The 20,631-nt window shown below is 40.5% G+C and overlaps 1 protein-coding gene and 1 pseudogene across 2 annotated transcripts in view; both read right to left on the bottom strand.

Moving 5' to 3' along the window:
• NCOA6 (nuclear receptor coactivator 6) overlaps positions 1-15,165 on the bottom strand; it is a 114,688-nt gene extending 99,523 nt beyond the window's left edge. For both annotated transcript variants that reach the window (XM_039248688.1, XM_039248689.1), the window contains exon 1: positions 15,009-15,165. The gene's annotated coding sequence lies outside the window, so the exon portion shown is untranslated. The remainder of the gene's footprint in view (positions 1-15,008) is intronic.
• Positions 15,166-18,723: 3,558 nt separating this feature from the next.
• Positions 18,724-19,830, bottom strand: LOC120242796 (annotated as a pseudogene).
• Positions 19,831-20,631: the final 801 nt, after the last annotated feature.

The following is a 20,631-nucleotide window of genomic DNA, read 5'->3' as shown; positions in this document are numbered from 1 at the left end:
GAACAGACGCTTCTCCAAAGAGGATACCCAGAGGGCCAACAGACGCATGAAATGATGCTCAGCATCCCTCATCGTCAGGGAAATACAAATCAAAACCACACTGAGATACGACCTCACGCTGGTCAGAGTGGCTAAAATGAACAAATCAGGAGACTATAGGTGCTGGCGAGGATGTGGAGAAACGGGCACTTTCCTACACTGTTGGTGGGAATGTAGACTGGTGCAGCCCCTCTGGAAAACAGTGTGGAGGTTTCTCAAAAAATTAACAATAGAACTCCCCTATGACCCAGCAATAGCACTGCTAGGAATTTATCCAAGGGATACAGAAGTGCTGATGCTTAAGAGCACACGTACCCCAATGTTCATAGCAGCACTCTCAATAGCCAAGTCATGGTAAGAGCCTAAGTGTCCATCAACTGACAAATGGATCAAGCAGATGTAGTTTATCTATATAATGGAATACTACTACACGGCAATGAGAAAGAATGAAATCTGGTTATTTGTAACAACATGGATGGAACTTGAGGGTGTTATGCTGAGTGAAATAAGTCAGGCAGAGAAAGACAGATACCATATGCTTACACTTATAGGAGGATTAGGAGAAACTTAACAGAGGACCATGGGGGAGGAGAAGGGGAAAAACAGTTGTGGAAAGGAAGGGAGGCAAACCATGAGAGACTCTTGAATACTGAGAACAAACTGAGGGTTGATGGGGGTGGGGGAGAGGACAAAGGGGGTGATGGGCATGGAGGAGGGCACTTGGGATGAGCTCTGGGTGTTACCTGGAATCCAACTTGACAATAACTAAAAAAGAAAAAAAAAAAAAAAAGACTGACAGATATGAACAGGTAAAAATTAAAATAGTCTATATATCAAAAGAAACCACAAAGTCAAAAGCCAAATGATAGACTGGCATAATATATTTGTACCATGTGACCAAAAAAGGGGTTAATATCCTAAATACACAAAAGTGCCTGCAGTTGATTAAAAAGTAAAAAATTAACCACCTAAGAGAAAAATAAGTAATGAATTGGTAAAGGGAATCTGAAGAAAAGGGAATACAAATGTCCAATGAATGATACAATGTATTTACTAATGGTCAGGGAAATTAAAATAAAAATAAGAAAACTCTGCTGACTGGCAAAAACTAAAAAGATACCTGATATCCAGTGCCAGTGGGAATAAGAACTGCAAACAACTTTTATGGAAGATAATCTGGCAGTTCTTAATACTGTAGGGGCTTTATCCTACAGAAGTAAAAGCCCCATTTCTTAAAGATGTATGCACAAGGATGTTCACAGTTTGTGATGGGGAAAATAAAATCAGAAACAATTTGATGACCCTTGAGAAACCTACATAAATAAAATACTATGCAGCTAGAAAAAATGAATTTGATATCTGTTTAATGACACAGAATTAAATGTATATCCTAAAAAGTAAAAAAATAAACAGAATTTGTAGAATAATGTGTATGGCATCATGATAATCTGAAGAGAGAAAATGCCATGTTGGGCATTTAAAAAATTGTGGTTTGAAAGGAAAATCCTATTTGAGTATAATTCATAACAGAAAAGAATTAAGAAAAATATCTATAATAGGAAAAGGAATAATAATCAATTTAAAATTGATAAAAATGGATGTGTAAAAGAAACCAAATGAAACACTCACAGAACAAGAAATAAAAATAAATTCTGGGTGCTTTTTGGGTGGGTATGTAAAACAAATATAAATCCAACTTTTATGAATTTGAGATCTACCTCCATTTCAAAAAAAATAAAAGAATTTTTGATTCAAAAGCTTTATGTTTTTTAGATTTGTCTGCTTGGAATGTTTTTTTTAAAAAAAGAAAACACGACTCATCACAAAATCTTGTCAAACAAATGCCCCCTATTATATATTTGCAATCTGTCTCTTTTTTTATTATATTGGATTTCAGCTTTATTTTGAAACTTGAAATTTATCTTTATAACAATGCATTATTTGTTACACTGAATACAACTTTAAACACACAGTACAAACTTAAAAGTATGATATCAAATCTACATGGAACAAATGATCAAATGAGAAAGAAAACTAGCTCAAAGAAGTTTAAAACATAATCATTGATAAAAGTAAGAAATCTATTTGCTAGTCACAGAAGGAAAAAAAGCAATTTCATAATTAAGACACAACCTTAAACCTGTGATCAAAGTTATCATCAACAATGGGACAACTAGACATTTGTGTAGCTTATAATATGATGCCATGTGAGGAATATTTAAGTATTTTTGCCAAAATGTTCAGCTCAAATCTGGTCAAGTCTTTAAACCTTCCAGTTTAGGGATATAAGGAATAAAGGGATAAATGTCGCCAAGAGAACAATCAGATTAATCCAGAATGTCGAAAATTAAACAAAACTGCTCTGGTCTCAACAAATCAATGCCATGAAAAAACAAAACAAAACAAAACAAAAGGTGAGGAAGTAGACAAGGAATGGCAACTATTCCAGATTTGTAAAAAACTACAACATAAATAGTAAGATGCAAATGCAGGGCATGATCCTTAAAATTTGATTCCACTTTGAACAAGTCAGCTATAAAAGTCATTTTGGAGACAACAAAGGAAACAGATACAGTATTAGATAACATTAAGGAATTACTGATAATTTGTTAAGTGTGATAATGGTACTGTAATTAAGCAGAAGAATGTATTTGTAAAAGATGCATGCTAAAATGTTTAAAGGCATAGTTTCATGATGTCTTTATTTGTAAAGGTTTAACATAATAAGTATACTATTGAGCATATGGCTACATGTTGAATATAGGTGGTAGGTATAATGGTATTTATTCTACTAATTCAGGGGTTTTATTTGTATGTTTTAAATTTTTCATAATAAAACATTTAATGTATCTTAAAAATCCACTAAACTGTGAGGTACCACTGTTTTTAAAACATTTTTTTTTTATTATTTATTTTGAGAGAGAGAGAGAGCAAGCGAGCGAGCATGAGTGAGGGAGGGGAAGAGAGGGAGGAAGACAAAGAATCTGAAGCAGCTCCAGGCTTTGAGCTGTCAAAACAGAGCCCGAAGCGGGGCTCGAACCACAAACAGAGAAATCATGCCCTGATCCGAAGTCAAAAGCTTAACCGACTGAGCCACCCAGACACCTCTGTAAGGTACCACTGCTATACTGGAAGAAAAAATGTATAAAATCCAATAATAACTAGTGGCTAATGGCAATATAAACTGGTAGTTATTCTAAAGAATAAGCTCACAAAATGGCTAAAAAATGATTATCCTTAGGCCAAACTGAATCATTTTAGAGAATATATTCTAAGAAAAAATTGGGAGAAAAAAGCTTTATAATAAGATATTACAGAAGTAAAATTGAGAATTGCAAACCAAAAGTAAAAACAAACTGGAACTCATCCAAATGCCAAATGAACAGAGAGTTTTTAAACCTTGGTTATTATGTATCCATTAAAAATAACTATATAGACATGTGGAAAGTACCTCAAAATATTGCCAAATAAAAAGACTTAAAAACTATATGAATTAGGGGCGCCTGGGTGGCTTAGTCGGTTAGGCGTCCGACTTTCGCTTAGGTCATGATCTCGCGGTTCGTGGGTTCGAGCCCCGCGTCGGGTTCTGTGCTGACTGCCAGCTCAGAGCCTGGAGCGTGTTTCGGTCTGTGACTCCCTCTCTCTCTGATCCTCCCCTGCTCACGCTGTCTCTCTCTCTCTCTCCTAGAAATAAATAAAACATTAAAAAAAAAACTATATGAATTAAACTTATAAAGACTGTATACATATGCTAATGAGCACAAAGTAATGTGTCTGTAATATTTAAACATTTTTTTTCTAATCATTTATTGTCAAATTAGTTTCCACATAACACTCAGTGCTCATCCCCACAAGTGTCCTCCTCCATGCCCATCCCTCCTCCCCCCCACATCCATCAGTCCTCAGTTTTTGTCAGCATTCAAGAGTCTCTCATGGTTTGCTTCTCTCCCTTTCCCCTACCATTTCCCCCCTTCTTCACCCCCTTGTTCCTCCGTCAAGTTCCTCCTAATCCTCCTATACGTGCAAACATATGGTATTTGTCCTTCTCTGCCTGACTTACTTCGCTCAGCATAACATCCTCAAGGTCCATGTTGCTACACATGGCCAGATTTCATTGTTTCTCATTGCCATGTAGTATTCCATGGTATAGATAAACCACATCTTCTTGATCCATTCATCTGTTGATGGACACTTAGGCTCTTTCCATTAAACACAATTTTTAAAACTTCATAGGAACACAGGCTCTTAGAGAATATATGAACAATGCAAATATACAATCAGGAAGAACAGCCTAGAGACAAATAAGGAAAAGTACTTGAGCTCTATTGTTGACCACAGCTTGAATGATCATTCACAATTTTCCTAAAGTCCTATCGTGGGCAAAAGTCAACATAACTATCATTAAAAGGACATAGAGAAAACGTGTATCATTGTCTTGGACAGTACATAATACTACTCAATCCTTTCCATTAGTCAGATATTTAATAAAGATGGAAAAACCAAAGAGAGTGTTGAGAAAAATCAAGAGATTTAAAAAAATGGATGGAAAAGAGGTGATTTTGAAGAAAAGTTTGAAAGAAAATAGTGACATGATTATTAATACTGAAATCCATTCAGGCTTCTGAACAGAGATCCTAAAAAGCTGACGTATCTCAGTGTCCACAGATGGCTGAGCAAGAGTCTAATAAAACCCTCAAAGTTTGTTGTGGTGTTTTTGTTATTACCGTTTTTTACATAAGAGGAATCTCCTGACTGTCCTGGGCAAATGAGGAAGGCTGGGTGTGTTAAATCGTCAACTATCTGTTTTTCTTCAGGGTGTCCACTTATCCATAATCACTTGATCACAAATTCTCCCTAAAGCCTGAATTAGCTATCCAAAGCTTGAATCAGTTACCCACCATTTCAAAATTCTGCAGTTCCATCCTCTTCCCACACACTACCCACTCAACAACATCTGAATGTCCTTCCCAGATCTGGCAGCTAGGGCTCCAACCAACTACTCTGGCTTCATCTTCCCATAGCTCCTCAACACACCAGCAAAAAAGACTTCTCACTATTTCATTTCCTAAATATTCCTTAAGCTTTCTTATGTCTATCATGCACTCGTTCTTCTCTCCTTAACTCACTGTAATCTTATTCTTCTACTTATTTAATAAATTTTGATTTAATATCTTGGTTATCATTTCTGCATCATGACACCTGTTATGGGTTGAACTGTGTCCCACAAAAAGATATATTAAAGTTCTAACCCCCAGTATCACAGAATACAAATCACAGTAACATGATTCGGAAACAGGGTCACTGCAGATGTAACTAGTATATATGAGGTCATACTGGAGTACTAGGCCCTAATCCAATATGACTGGTGTCTTTATAAGAGGTAAATTTGAACACAGAGACAGAGACACAGGGAGAACACCATGTGACAACAGAGGCAGAGACTGGAGTGATGCAGCTCAAATCAAGAAATACTAAGGACTGATGGAAGCCAGGAAGAGGCAAGAAAGGATTCTACCCTAAGTCTCAGAGAGAAGATGGTGCTGCAGAGACCTTGAATTCAGATTCTAGAATCAAGAACTATAAGAGAATAAAATTTTGTTGTTTTAAGTCACCCAGTTTGTGTTTGTTATAGCAGCCCTAGAAAATTAACATACCACATTTTCCGTGAAGCCTTCCCTGATTCTCCAACGGATAGTGGTGCTCTCTCCTGAATTTCCACAGCACTTATAGTCTCATTTAAAACATTTATGCTTCCCCACTTTTTATTTATGTTCATATCACTTTCTCAGACAAATTAATTTCCTGGGAGAAACTAATTACTCATCAACTGGATATACCTCTCAACACTGGTAGGCAGTCAATATATACTATCATTATCACATTTTCTCCACACTTAATAGTTCTGATCATGACACTTCTGAATGAGTCATCTACACATACACTGAAGAGTTGAACACAATCTAAAAGAACTCAGTTGAAGACTTTCTCTTTTATGAAGCATTCCTAGATTTGAATTTATACCAGTTTTATGATTATAATTCATACTGATATGTGCTTAGGTGTATATGCACATACTGCTGTTAGCTAATATCGACAATAGGAAAGAATACTTACTTAAAAATCCACTATTTGGGTCTATCGATCTGTCTCTTATTAAGTCTATTCAGATGTTGGTTTACCTAAAACTCTTCCCACCTGTACCAGCATTTGATGGTTAATCACATCTTTGATTCCTCCAAGCATTTGAACTTTCTAAGTCTATATTTTAGAAAGGGACACTGCCTTACTTTGATATAATATTTAAATTTACAGCAAGGGACTTAACCTAATGAACAATCTGTGTTTGCAAAATACAAAATAGGAATCTGATTCACAAATTTGCAGCTATTTCTTCCTGTAAGAAACTGCTGCTGTCTGATCTTTAGAAAATATACATAAATGGTACTACAGAACTAATATTCAACAGGTTCAATATTGGTAAAGGTGCCAGTTAACGGGAACTTTTGCTGCCTCTCTGTGTTTTGGCGGGGGCCAATGGTTGTAGCTGGCAATGGTAAATACAAACCTAAATATTTAAAGTATGAATGCCCTCTGAATTTGGTGATCATTAATATTACTGACAAAGATTTTTTCCCCAGCTTTATTGAGAGATAATCAACACACAGCACTGTGTTAGTTTAAAATGTACAATGAGAGGTGCCTGGGTGGCTCAGTTAAGCAGCCACCTTCAGCTCAGATCATGATCTCATAGCTTGTGAGCCCTGTGTCAGGCTCTGTTGCTGACAGCTCATAGCCTGAAGCGTGCTTCAGATTCTGTCTCCATCTCTCTGCCCCTCCCCCCTCATTCTCTCTCTCTCTCTCACACACACACAAAATAGAAACATTAAAAAATAAATAAAATGTACAATGAGATGGGTACACATATATACTGCAAAATGATTACCACAATAAGGTTAGTTAATACATCCATCACCTTACATAATTACTTTTTTTTTTTTTTTGGTGAATGGCAAAAACATTTAAGATCTAATCTACTCTCTCTGCAACTTTCAAGTATATAATACATTATTTAACTACAGTCACCCTGATGTACTCTAAGGTCCTCAGAATTACTCATTTACAGCTGGAAGTCTACATGCTTTGACCAACATATCCCCATTTCCCCTACCCCCATTCCCTGGCAACCACCATTTTCTCTGTTTCTGTAAGTTTAGCTTTTTATTCTTTTTTTTTAATCTTTATTATTTTGAGAGAGGGAGAGACAGAGTGTGATCAGGGGAGGGGCAGAGAGAGAGAGAGAGAGAGACAGAATCCAAAGCAGGCTCCAGGCTCGGAGCTATCAGCACAGAGCCTGACGTGGAGCTTGAACTCCCAGACCTTGAGATCATGACCTGAGCAGAAGTCGGATGCTTAACCCATTGAGCCACCCAGGTGCCCAGTAAGTTTAGCCTTTTAACTGATATAGTTAATATTATCTGAGCATTAATGTTCTATCTGACACAGAATATAATTCTTCACAAGTTAAAGAAGATGTGGTTCCAGGCTTCTGCTTTTATAGGGTTTATACATAAAATATTAGCTTATCACCAAATTTTAGGGCTGCATTACTCTGTCCAACAAAGTCATAGTAGTCCCTATATATACACACCTACATATACCTCTAGTCATTTATTAACTAACTCAGCGAGTGTTTATTGAGCTCCTAGACAGTCACCTCAACTCCTTTTTTAGAATAAGGTGAGGTAGAAAAAGATTACATTTTTAAAAATAAATCTGTGAGACAACACAGTAAGGTAGACAGTGGAGTTGAAGGAAGGGAGGGACAGACACAGGGCCAGGTGTGAAGGAGCAGTGAATCTAGTGAGGAGGTAGAGAGTAAACTAGTTGTGTATTTCTCCTTTCTTCCCATGCTGTTCCTATACTTCACTACCAGGCTTACTTTCCTACCGAGCAGATTTCATTACGTCACCATACAGCTAAAAACTTTTTATGACTCCCTATTACTTAATTGATCAAGTCCAAGCTTCCCAGCCAGGAACTGAAAAGGATTCAAAGCCTTCCCTGATTAAGCAGTATAGTATACAGGGACTAATACAGGCCTTGGAATTGGACTGTCTAGACTCAAATTCTTTCTCCATCAATTGTTAGCTCTCTTCCTCAGTTTATCCATAAAAAGCCAAAAAAAAAAAAATAGTGCCTATTTCACAGAGTTGTTGTAAGGATTAAAAGAAATACTACTTACTAAATGCTTGGCAAGTTATCTGGCAAACAGTATGCAAGGAAAAAATGTGACCTATTACTATTATTGCTACTGTTGTTCAATCTCCATTTCCAGACTGAACTCCAACAGTAGCCCTGTAAAAATCCTGTTCTCCAGCCAAACTGTACTCTTTACTAACTCCTAAAAACACATCTCTACACTCATGTTTTCATTCAGCCTGGAAAATACTGTCTCATCTCCAAGTATTAAGATCCTAACCATTCTTGGGGCACCTGGTTTGCTCAGCACCTGACTTCGGCTCAGTAGTCACAATCTCATGGTTCATGGGTTTCAGCCCCATGTCAGGCTTTGCACTCCCAGCAAGGAGCCTGCTTCAAAATTCTCTGTCTCCTTCTTTCTCTGCCCCTCCTGTTTGTGCTTGTGCGTCCTCTCTCAAAAATAAATAAACATTGAAAAAAAAGTAAAAAAAAAAAAAAAAAGATCCTAACCATTCTTGGCAGCTCCACTCAAAGGCTACCACTTTCAGATACTATTCTTTGATATTCCAGCTCCGTAACTAACCCTAACACATTACTTATACTCCACAGGACACTTAAGCTCTGACTGGAATTATCTTTGTATCCTACAGAGTTCTAGCCTTAATATAAAGGATAGGGCTCAGTAAATGTTTGACAAATGAATGAATTCCTGTTTTTCCTCTCTTGCATCCAACCACTCTCTCGGAAAATAGCTCCACATCACAATTAAAAAAATCTCTTCTACAATGTTTCATAAAGCTGGCCACTTTTAATATTTCCGTGCATAGCAGATGCATAAATATTCAGCGATTTGAAATTAATTTCACCTTTTAATTTCACTTATCATTTTATTCATTTTGATAAAAAAAAAGATTCATCCTTATAAACAGACTTTGGTTTTTACCTGCCCACAAACTCATTTGTCAATTTCTGGTCATCCTGACCCTCACCCCAACATATCATTTATTGGTTTAGGAGAGATAATATTTAAAACCTCAGTGAAATAAGATGTCTACAGGGCAATAAAAGTAAATGAGCAAAAGCAAGAAAGCAGTGAGGACCACAGAGCACAAGGAAACACATATCACACCTAAAAGCTTTAGCTTTTACTGTATTGCTGTGACAGAATAGGAGTTTGTGTTAACAGATCTTCCAAATTTTCAAAGTCACAAAGTCAGAAATCTGTGTAAATTTGAGCCAAACAAAACATGTCTGCAAGTCAAATCCAAACACAGGCTGCTGGTTTGCATCCTTTGTTACAGAAGTTCTCTGCAAAAGAAGTGATGGGCTGAGAAGAGTTCCTTCCCAGCAGATAGTCTAAGGCAGCAGCTAAAACTAAGCCAACAACTGGAAGCATTTCCCTATTGAGATTCAGCCTACCTCTCAACCATTCTGTTTTGATCTGAAAACCAATTTATTTTTTTTAAATTTTTTAGTGTTTTATTTATTTCTGAGAGAGACAGCATGAGCAGGGGAGGGTCAGAGAGAGGAAGAAACAAGAATCTGAAACAGGTTCCAGGCTCTGAGCTAGCTGTCAGCAGAGGCAGACGAGGGCGTCGAACCCACGAACTGTGAGATCATGACCTGAGCCAAAGTTGGACACTTAACCGATTGAGCCACCCACGAGCCCCCTGAAAACCAATTTAAACAGACAATTGGGTTCAGTACATTAAACCCCTACTCTGTGCCAGGTGCTAGAAATCAGAAATGAACAATAATGCTAAAAACAGCTAACATTATTGAGCATTTTCTAGGTGCTACACTGTTCCACAGGTTACATGAATTAACTAACTTAATCTGTCACAACCCTATGAGATAAATACTATTATACTTGTTTTAAAAGCTGAAAAAACGTGGGGTGTCTGGCTGCCTCAGAGGTAGAACATGAGACTGCATCTTGCAATGATGAGTTCAAGTTCCACGTTGGACAAAATAAAATAAAATAAAATAAATAAAAGCTGAGGCACAAAGAGATTACCCAACTTGTCCAAAGTCACACAATTAGCAAGCAGCACAGATGGAATTAGGACCTCAGACAGACTCCACCAAAAGAGCACACAATTTGAAAACAAAAGTGCCCTTCAATAAATGATAGAGTGGGGGACATCTCAGTCAGTTAAGCATCTGACTTCGGCTCACATCATGATTTTGCAATTTGTGAGTTTGAGCCCCACATTGGGCTCTGTGCTGACAGCTCAGAGCCTGCTTTGGATTCTGTATCTGTCCCTCCCCGCTCACACTCTGTCTGTCTCTCTCTCTCTCAAAATAAACAAACATTAAAAAAATTTTTTTAATATGGTGCTGGGGGCACCTGGGTGGCTCAGTTGGTTAAGCATCCAACTTCAGCTCAGGTCATGATCTCTCAGCTCATGAGTTCAAGTCCTATGTTGTTGTAGAGCTCTGCGGTGACATCTCAGCACCTAGAACCTACTTGGAATTCTGTGTCTCTGTCTCTCTCTGCCCCTCCCCCCTCATGCTCTGTCTCTTTGTCTCAAAAATGAAATAAAAACATGAAAAATATTGTTTAAAAAAAAAAACTGGTGCTGGGATAATTGGTTATGCAGAGGAAAAAAAAAAAGAAACTGGACCCTCCCTCACATCACACACAAAAATCAATTCCAAATAGATTAGAGATGTAAATATCAAAGGCAAAATGGTAAAGATTCAAGAAGATAATACAAAGAATAATTCCAAAATCTTGCAGGAGTAAAAGATTGATAAATTTGACTATATTAAAATTCAGAACGTCTTCTAACAAAAGAAAAAGAGATTTATGGGGCATCTGGGTGGCTCAGTCGGTTACGCATCTGACTTCATCTCAGGTCATGATCTCGCTGTTCGAGCCCTGCGTTGGGCTCTGTGCTGACAGCTCAGAGCCTGGCGCCTGTTTCAGATTCTGTGTCTCCCTCTCTCTCTCTCTTTCAAAAATAAATGGTGAAAAAATTTTTTTTAAGATTAGCAACTGGAAAATGATATCTATAATACACATAGCTAACGAAGAATTACTAATCAGAAAATATAAAAAAATCTTTCAAAAAAGACAACCCAATAGAAAAATGGCAAAACAAGCCCCAGCATAGTCTGAGCTGTAAAAACCTGTTACTACCACACTTGCCACACAGTAGACCCCAGAACAGACCTTGGCATCACTGACTGATATGGAATATTCAGGGGTCTATGTCATACTGCAGATACACAGAGCATGGGTGACCCAGCCGGAAGGACAAAGTCAAAATGGTTATTCTTCATTATACAGGAACTAGAAATGGCAAACCAGAAGTTGAACATCCAATCTTCAGAACTGATCAGAGATTGGCAAGCATCTTTGGTAATGGACCAGACAATGAATATTTTCAGCTTTGTGAACTATATATTCTCTGTAAAACTACTCAACTCTGCTTTTGGTGGAGTGAAAGCACCCAAAGACAATATGTAAATGAGTAACTGTACCAGATTTGAGGTTGACCATACTTTGCTGACCCCTGATGTAGACAGTTGTGACTTTCCTACACTCTAGGAATACTTTCCCTGCTTTTTATGTCTGCTAACACTTATCTTTGATTTCCTTAAGCAAAAACTGTACCACACGTGACAGCTTTGCAAAGGTTTCCAAAAGTCTATTATTCTACCCCCTAAAATCATCTCTCTATATTTCCTGTGACAATTCTCATTTCATTTCCCTTTCACCCACTTTTTAACTTCTTTGACAGCCACTAGCCCAATCTAAAATATTCCTTCTCTCTTACCATGTGCAATATCCATTATTAACACCTAAAAATTGTAACTTTGTTCAAAGCTCACAGCCTCTGCCTTAACTAGGCCCTCATTACTTCTTCCCTGCTCTCCAGTCCACTCTCCATGCTTTTATCTCCTAAAAATTACCCTAATCATACAGTCTCTTCCTTGGAAATGTTGAATGCCTCCCTATCAGCTAAAGATTCCGTCCAAACTCCTTAATAAAGTCCTTCACAACCAGCAACCAAAGAACATTTCCATCTCATCTCTGACCACTTGTTCCACACATATACTGTGCTTCAGCCACATTCCATTGTATTCCCTGAAAGTGCGTGCCTTAACTGGAAAGCTCTTCTCTCCAACTCTCCACCTGGCAAACTCCTCCACCTTTCAGGACACATCTCAAGTATCCCCCTTCAGAAAACCTTCCCTGATTACTAGAACCAAAATGTGCCCATTTCTGTGTTTTTACAACTTTTGATGCTCTTTCGGCATTCACCATCCTGAAATAGCATTGTTTATATGTTCATTTCTCTCATGAGACTGAATATCTAAAGTGAAAAGATCCTGCCTTCAAGACCTTTGAATCCTCAGAACCTGGGATAAGAATGCTTGACATGTCTTAGTGCACAGTAAATGTCTGCTGAATGGAAGACATGCTTGGTGGTAGGAGAAGGGCTTCTTAACCTGGGGTTCATAGATGGGAATCCACAGGTAGAATTCAAAGGGTCTGTGAACTGGGATAGGAAAAAAAAGAAAATTACCTCCTTATTTTCACTAACCTCTCATTGAAAGTTACCATTTTCTTCAAAAATGAATTGTAGGCAACACGCTACTCTAGTATTAGCAGTATCTGTCACCCTGTCACAGTTATCACAGATACCTTTACATCATATTACAGTTGTTGCTGATATCTTGAAGTATTACATATGCTCATCATATAATACTTTGCATGTATACTTTGTGTTTAAGTAGATCTGATTTCTTAATGCACTGATAAAGTATATCTATACTAGATATACTAGATCTAGTCTCTAGTAGATCTATCTGATTTCTTAATGCACTGATAAAGTATATCTATACTACTTTATAATTTGTATATTTTGGTATTTCAATATAACATTTTTCTCTATAATCCAGTGTATTCTGTTTAACACAATTAAAATTATTATTTTGAGAGGGGTTATTATTATTCTGAGTGGCTTCCCAAGATGCCAGAGGGGCTCACAGTTAGGCCTTCATACATTAGAAAGACCCAGAACAAATTAATCTTGATACTGTATACATGTATTGTGTATGCTCATTGAATAGATATAGAAAATCTTAACCTCTATGAACATCTTCATAACCTTTTTGTTGGAAGTCCTTTTTGATTTTATGGGAGCCCTGGAACTACCTTTCCATGACAGATTTGCATAGTTTCCTTCAGAACTCTTCCATTACCCATATAAACTTTGAATTCTTCTCTATCTTGATCAAACTTTAATTGAAGTTTGATCATGATACAGATCTTGGGTGTATATGACTGTTCACTGTCATCTTTTTAGGCTTTCCATGTTCCTTTGCTATATAATAAACACCTAGAACAGAAGGAACATCTCTTAAAACTCCAAGTTTGAAGTCAAAAGGGTCCTGAAGATAACTTCTCTGCACAAATGGAGGTAGGCTAGAAATTATCAAATAGCTGGTTACCTATCCTTCTTTGTGTCCCCTTTCAGTCTTTGTACTGACAAACTAATTATCAAAACAAAACAGATTACCAGTTCTTTGATACATGCTGCTCAGCTGGCCTTCTTAACACTTTTCTCACAGCTACCAAATTCCTTCAAGGCAGTCTGTTGAATATGGACAGCAGACCTCCTCTGCCAGGAACCTGTAAGATCTTGAGTAGTCAACTTTACCTTTCTCTGTCTCAGCTAAAATCACTACATGACCTGAAATTGTTACATGATCTTTAAGACCCTTCCAGCTTCTCCACACCGATTCCCCTTCACCATTGTTAGTGGCCTCAACGCCTTTCTGATGACCTCCCCAGGTGACCCTGCTCTTAAAACAGTGGGCTGTCCCCTTCCTGGGAAGACACCTTGGGTCACCGCCCACAAACAGCCTGGTCCCTCCTTTTAAAGACACACACAAACTACATAAGTTGATGGAGGCTCTTTCTTCTTGCCAACCAGCTCCACGCTGTGCACCCCATTTGCTGGCCAGCTCCTGCACCCAAACCTCAGTCTATCTTTTCCCTCTTCCTCATAAAAGTCTTCCTATTTCTGTTGTTCTGGGAGTAGACTATGCTGGGAGAACATATGTCCTCAGTCTCTTGGGAGGTATACGGACTTGCAATTCGCACCCGTGACTCTGAGAACTGCCCAGTCTGATAGTCGTGCCTGCATCCAAAGTGTCCCCATTTCTAATATTCCTAATCAACACCCCACCCCCGCCCTCTACAAAGAACTGTCCCGGCTCTGACAGCCTGAGCTCGGACCTCACGCCCCTCTGGGTCTTACCGGCCCTGGGGTCCTGAACACGAATAGCCTAACCCTGATCCAGTCCTGGCCTCCAGCCGCACGGACCCCAATCCCAGTTCCGTTTGGACTCAGTGTCCCTTCTCTTCGGCCCGGCCACGACCCCACGTTCGGCTCCCGCCAGTTCCTCGGGCATGGAGCGCCACCCTGTGCAGACCCCGGCCGGCCCTGCACTCCCTCAGCGCCCCGGACCCCGCGTCTCGCACCCTCCCCAACCCCGGCCGGCTCCCGCTCCCTCCAGCACCCCCGCCCGCAGGCCCGGGGCCCGCTCCCCAACATGGCGACGGGGACACGAGCGCGGCGGGCGGGGCGGCTCCGGGCCGGGCCCGCACAGGAGCCGTGTTCCACTGCCGGCCGGCGCCATTTTCCCGCGCCGGGCCCGGGCGGCGCCTCCTTCCCGCGGAGCCGGCGGGGCCGGGACCCCAGACGCCCGGTGGGCCCACCCCTTACGGGCCCGCGTCGCCGTCACCTCACCTGAGCGCGGCCCCAGCCCTCCCGGGCGGGCCTCGGAGCACCGGCCCGGGCCGTGCGTGCCCGCCGCCCTCCGTCTGTCCGTCCTCGCGTGCGTCCGTCTGTCCGGCCGTCGGCGCCCGGCCGCCCGCAGCCCGACCCGGCAGGGCCTCAGGGAGCCGGCGGGGAGGGGGATGGGCCGGACCGGGCCGGGGAGGGAGGGGGAGGGAGGGAGAGAGGGTGGGAGCGCGGGAGGGGGCGGGGCGGACGGGGGCGGGCCCTGATCACGTGGCCAAACGTCCCCCAGAGCGCGAGGCGGAGCGCGCGCCCGCTCTCTTGGGTGCAGAGCTTAGTGCAGGGGTTGGAAGGTTTTCCGTCTCCTGGCGCTGTAATATCGTCAATGGCCTTGCCTCCACTTTGGAGTCCGTGTACAGCCCTATAAGAACCCTCTGGCCCGAGTGCCCTTGAGCAGGTCAACTTTCCAAGCCTCAGTTTACATATCTGAAATATGGGGATAATAATACTGCTTGCAAAGAGGAAATGAGAGAAGACATATGGAAAGCACTTGGCACAGTTCCTGACACATAGTGTCTAATAAAGTTAACGGTGATAAAGATAGCCTTTAGCCTTTATTATTATTTGCCTATATATTATTTGCCTATAAGTCCCTCTATACTTTTTTCCCTGTCACCATCATCTTAGCAATCACATTAGGTGCAAGAAAATGTGACTCCTCCCCTCTCCCCAAATGTAGGGAGGCCTCCCAGCACTGGACTTGATGTCTGTCATAAAGGCCTGAATTCAGATCAGGTTTTTCACACTTGATAGTTATGTAACTTTTTTTGCCTGTAACCTCAACTTCCTCATCTGTAAAATGGGAGTTAAGGAGTGTGTCATGAGCATCATAGAAGATGAGCCAGTGGATTGTAAATTGATTGCATATTGGTCAGACATACTGGTTTCATCTAAGAAAAGGAGTCAGTCCTTTCATTCCATTGAGCATACAGTGTATACTTGAATTGCTGCAGTAATCATCTAAGGCCTTTTCACGACCACTCTGGCTCACCTTCAGTCTTTTCTCCACTCTGCTGTCAGTAATGTTTCTATGTCAGAAATTTTATCATGGCTCTCTTCTGTTTAAAACTATTTGAGGGGCACCTGGATGGCTCAGTGGGTTGAGTGTCTGACTTCAGCTCAGGTCATGATCTCATGGTTCATGGGTTCAAGCTCCACATCTGGCTCACCGCTGTCATTGCAGAGCCTGCTTTGGATCCTCTGACCCCTTCTCTCTCTGCCCTTAACATGTTCATGCTCTTTCTCTCAAAAATAAATATTTTTTAAATATTAAAAACAAAAACTATTTGATGGTCCACACTGCTCTTAAGATAAAGACCGAATAGATGTCTTAACAGTTGCCTGCCCTTGCCACATCCCCAGACTTATCTTAGGGCCTTCTTCTCTCTCTGGGCTGTAATTATAGTGATCTTCATACATTGTACTTCCTTCCTACTCAGGACCCTTGAACATGCTGATCCCTCTGCCTAAAATCCTCACTGCTTAGATAACCCATCAGCCTTCAGATCCCAGCTGAAACATCACTACTTCAAGGACTCCTTCCCTGACCATTCCCCAGACAGGTTCTCTGGGATTAGCAAGTATTCAGGGAGGTAGGATCCAGAGGCCCAGTTGGGCACCTACATATCCTGTAGGTGAAAACAGCAGAAGCATGAGCAACATAAGTATTTGTTGCCTATAGGAAGTCAGCAAAGGGACCCAAACAGGCCATGAATTAGCACTAAGTATAGCATAGTGATTGCAAGTTTGAGCTCTGAAACCAAAATACCCAAAATTCAGATTCTAGCTTTGCTATTTATTAGCTGTGTAGCCTTGGGAAAATTCAACCTTCTCGTTGTGCAGATGAGGAAACTGGGACCAAAGAAGTAAAATGTCTTTTCCAACAGGGTCCAAAGTATTTTCTCCTTTGTTTCTTAAGTCTTACATGGTATTTTTATTTTGTTTTGTGTCCCTAATAGACCATAAGCTCCTCAAAGAAGATATTTTTGTAATATCACCACTTGTAACATGATTTAACATTTTTGTACTTCAGTTGCTTCATCTGTAAGATGCAGATAATAAGGGCACCTTACAGATGAGGAGTAGGGGATTAAATGAATTAGTAGATATAAAATATCTTGAGTACCTAGCACTTATGAGGGCTTCAATAAGTGCCAGATTCAGAGGCCTCTGGAGAGGGTATAAGACTATTTCACGGAATGTTTTGAGCAAGAAAAACAATCCTACAAAATCCAGGATTGTTCTGGATTCAGACTTGGGTAATGAAAAAGCAAATCAGTTGTTCTTTGATATAAACAAATTGATTGGCATTTATTGAACTTTTGCTTTCACATGTTAATCCAAGTGGCTTAAGCTTTTGCAGTGAATACTTCAACCATGTCTTTAAGAATAATATCAAACGGGTGCATGGGAGGCTCAGTCGGTTAAGAGTCCAACTTCGGTTCAGGTCATGATCTCACAGCTTGTGGGTTCGAGCTCCTTGTCGGGCTCTGTGCTGACAGCTAGCTCAGAGCCTGGAGCCTGCTTCAGATTCTGTATCTCCCTCTGTCTCTGACCCTCCCCTACTCACACTGTCTCTCTCTCTCTCTCTCAGAAATTAAAAAAAAAACAAAAAACAATAATATCAAACGGGAATAAAAAGAAAGAACAAAAACATCCAGAGAATGTTAACATTCTACTGTCTGCCGGTCCATCACAACAGTGCCAAACAATGTTACCACATTTAGTTGGGTAAGTTGTGTCTTGGAAGATAACATCACATCTAAGGGGGTGCTAGTCCCTGGTTAACACTGTTATTTATAACTTTATTGTGATAATATACCAGTAGATGGCAGTAAAGTGCCATGTTACTGCAAAATCAGTGCAACAATTTCAGAAAACCGGAAATAAAAGTACCTTGAAGAGGAGTTACTTCTACTTTGCGTAAAGGCTTGATATGGGCTAGCAATGGCTTGCTATTAGGAAAAAGATTAAAAAGTAGAGTGATAACTACACAATTGAAACAAATCAAAGAGTAGCAAGAAGTGACAAAAAAAAGAAATACTCTTGGGATTTAAAAACCTGTTTTTAAAAGTATTCTGAAATTATTAGAGTATCACACAAAGAGATAAAAATACACAAGTCATAAGTGTAAATGCTGATGAATTTTCACAAAGTGAACAACACTTGTCTACCCAACACCTAAATCAAGAAATAGAACATTACCAGCTCCACAAAAGCTCCCTTTCTAATCATTACCATGCCTCTGAGGGTAAACAGTATCCTTTTTTTTTAAAGACACATTTATTCAGCATCATGATCAAACTATTACATTTAGCAATCAACAGCATGGGTGCAAAAAAAAAACTACATTAAAACCCTTTTTTGGAATGCTTTACACTTTCCACAGAACAGAAACTAAAATAACCTGTTATACAATTAATCACAAATACAGTCCTTGAGTTTTTTTACCCATACACACAGTCTAAAACATGTCTTCTTTGTAGCAGCTAGGCTCTGCCACCACTGTGTTTGGCTAAGTTCACAAATCTGTTGTAACCTGTAGCTTTCCTGTCACTTCTCTGGCTCTCCTCTCCTGCTAAGCTCTGTTTCCTGGCAGTAATTAAAACCTTCTGCCACTGCCATAGCTACTGCTGCTGCTGGAACTGCCATAGCCACCTTGGTTTCATGGTTTGGCAAAGTATTGGCCTCTACCATCATAGGGGCCAGAGCTTCTGCCTCCAAAATGTCCTCCTTTCATGGGTCCAAAATTTGAAGACTGATTGTTGTAATTGCCAAAATCATTATAGCTTTCACCACCTCCAAAGTTGTTTCCATTGTTACCAAATCCGTTATAGCCATCCCCACTGCCACCATATCCACCACCACCTCAACTGTCACCAAAGCCACCACGCCCACTGAAGTTTCCTCCACGACCAAAGTTGTCATTCCCACCAAAACCGCCTCCACAACCACCACCGAAGTTTCGAGAACCACTTCGACCTCTTTGGCTGGACAAAGCACTAGCCATCTCTTGTTTAGACAGAGCTTTCCTTACTTCACAGTTGTGGCCGTTCACAGTATGGTATTTTTGAATGACAATCTTGTCTACAGAATCATGGTCGTCAAATGTTACAAAAGCAAAGCCTCTCTTTTTGCCCACTGCCTCGGTCAGTCATGATTTCAATCACTTCAATTTTCCCATACTGTTCAAAATAATCTCCTAGATGATGTTCCTCAGTGTCTTCTTAAATGCCACCGACAAAAATCTTTTTCACAGTTAGGTGGGCACCAGGTCTTTGAGAATCTTCTCTGGAGACAGCCCTCTTTGGTTCTACAACTCTTCCATCCACCTTGTGTGGCCTTGCATTCATGGCCGCGTCCACCTCCTCCAGAGTGGTGTAGGTGACAAACCCAAAGCCTCTGGAGCGCTTGGTGTTTGGATCTCTCATTACCACACAGTCCGTAAGCGTTCCCCATTGCTCAAAATGGCTCCTCAGACTCTCATCGGTTGTTTCAAAGCTCAAACCTCTGATGAAAAGCTTCCGCAGCTGTTCAGGCTCTTTGGGAGACTCTGACTTAGACATGACGGCGGTGGGAGGGGAGACTTTAACGATGCTTACTCGGGGAGTCCACGGGCAGAAAGGAGTAATCTAACGAATGTATCTGAGGGTAAACAGTATCCTGACCCCTAACTGCATAGGTGAGGCATACCAGGTGTTAAACTTTATGTAAATGGGATAATATAGAGTGTATTCTTTTTTTTTTAATTTTTTAAATATTTTACTTATTTCTGAGATAGAGAGAGAGAGAGAGAGAGAGAGGCAGTGTGAGGAGGGAGGGAGAGTCAGAGAGAGAGGGAGACACAGAATCTGAAGCAGGCTCCAGGCTCTGAGGTAGCTGTCAGCACAGAGCCGAACGCGGGGTTCCAACCCACAAGCTGTGAGATCATGACCTGAGCCGAAGTCGGAAGCTTAACAGACTGAGCCACCCAGGCACCTCTAGAGTGTATTCTTTTGAGTCTGGTTTCTTATGTTCAGTTTTGTTTTTGAGACTCATCTATATTGTTGCCTATGGTTGTGGTTTGTCCTTTTCATTGCTGTCCCTTTCATTTTATTATTTGAATATACCACAATTTATCCATTCTACTGGTGGTGAATTTCTACTTCAGGTCAATTTTTTAAAGTACTATACTGGGGCGCCCGGGTGGCTTAGTCGGTTGGGCGTCCGACTTTCGCTTGGGTCATGATCTCACGGTTCGTGGGTTCGAGCCCCGCGTCGGGCTCTGTGCTGACTGCCAGCTCAGAGCCTGGAGCCTGTTTCAGAGTCTGTATCTCCCTTTCTCTCTGACCCTCCCCTGCTCACCCTGTGTGTGTGTCTCTCTCTCTGCTAGAAATAAATAAAACATTTTTAAAAAAATAAATAAAGTACTATGCTGAATATTCTTACATTTTTATCACCTCAGAAAGAAAATTTGTACTATTTAGATATTGCTGTCCTCACCTTTCCTTGAGCAACGCCTAATTTACCTTCCATCTCTATAAATTTGCCTATTATGGATATTTCATATAAATATCGGTCACAATATGTAACC

This window comes from Hyaena hyaena, unplaced genomic scaffold (assembly GCF_003009895.1).
Source record: "Hyaena hyaena isolate Hyena2069 unplaced genomic scaffold, ASM300989v1 scaffold_315, whole genome shotgun sequence".
Lineage (NCBI taxonomy): Eukaryota > Metazoa > Chordata > Mammalia > Carnivora > Hyaenidae > Hyaena > Hyaena hyaena.
Note: the sequence above shows the minus strand (reverse complement) of the source record. Positions and strands in the feature narration are given on the sequence as shown.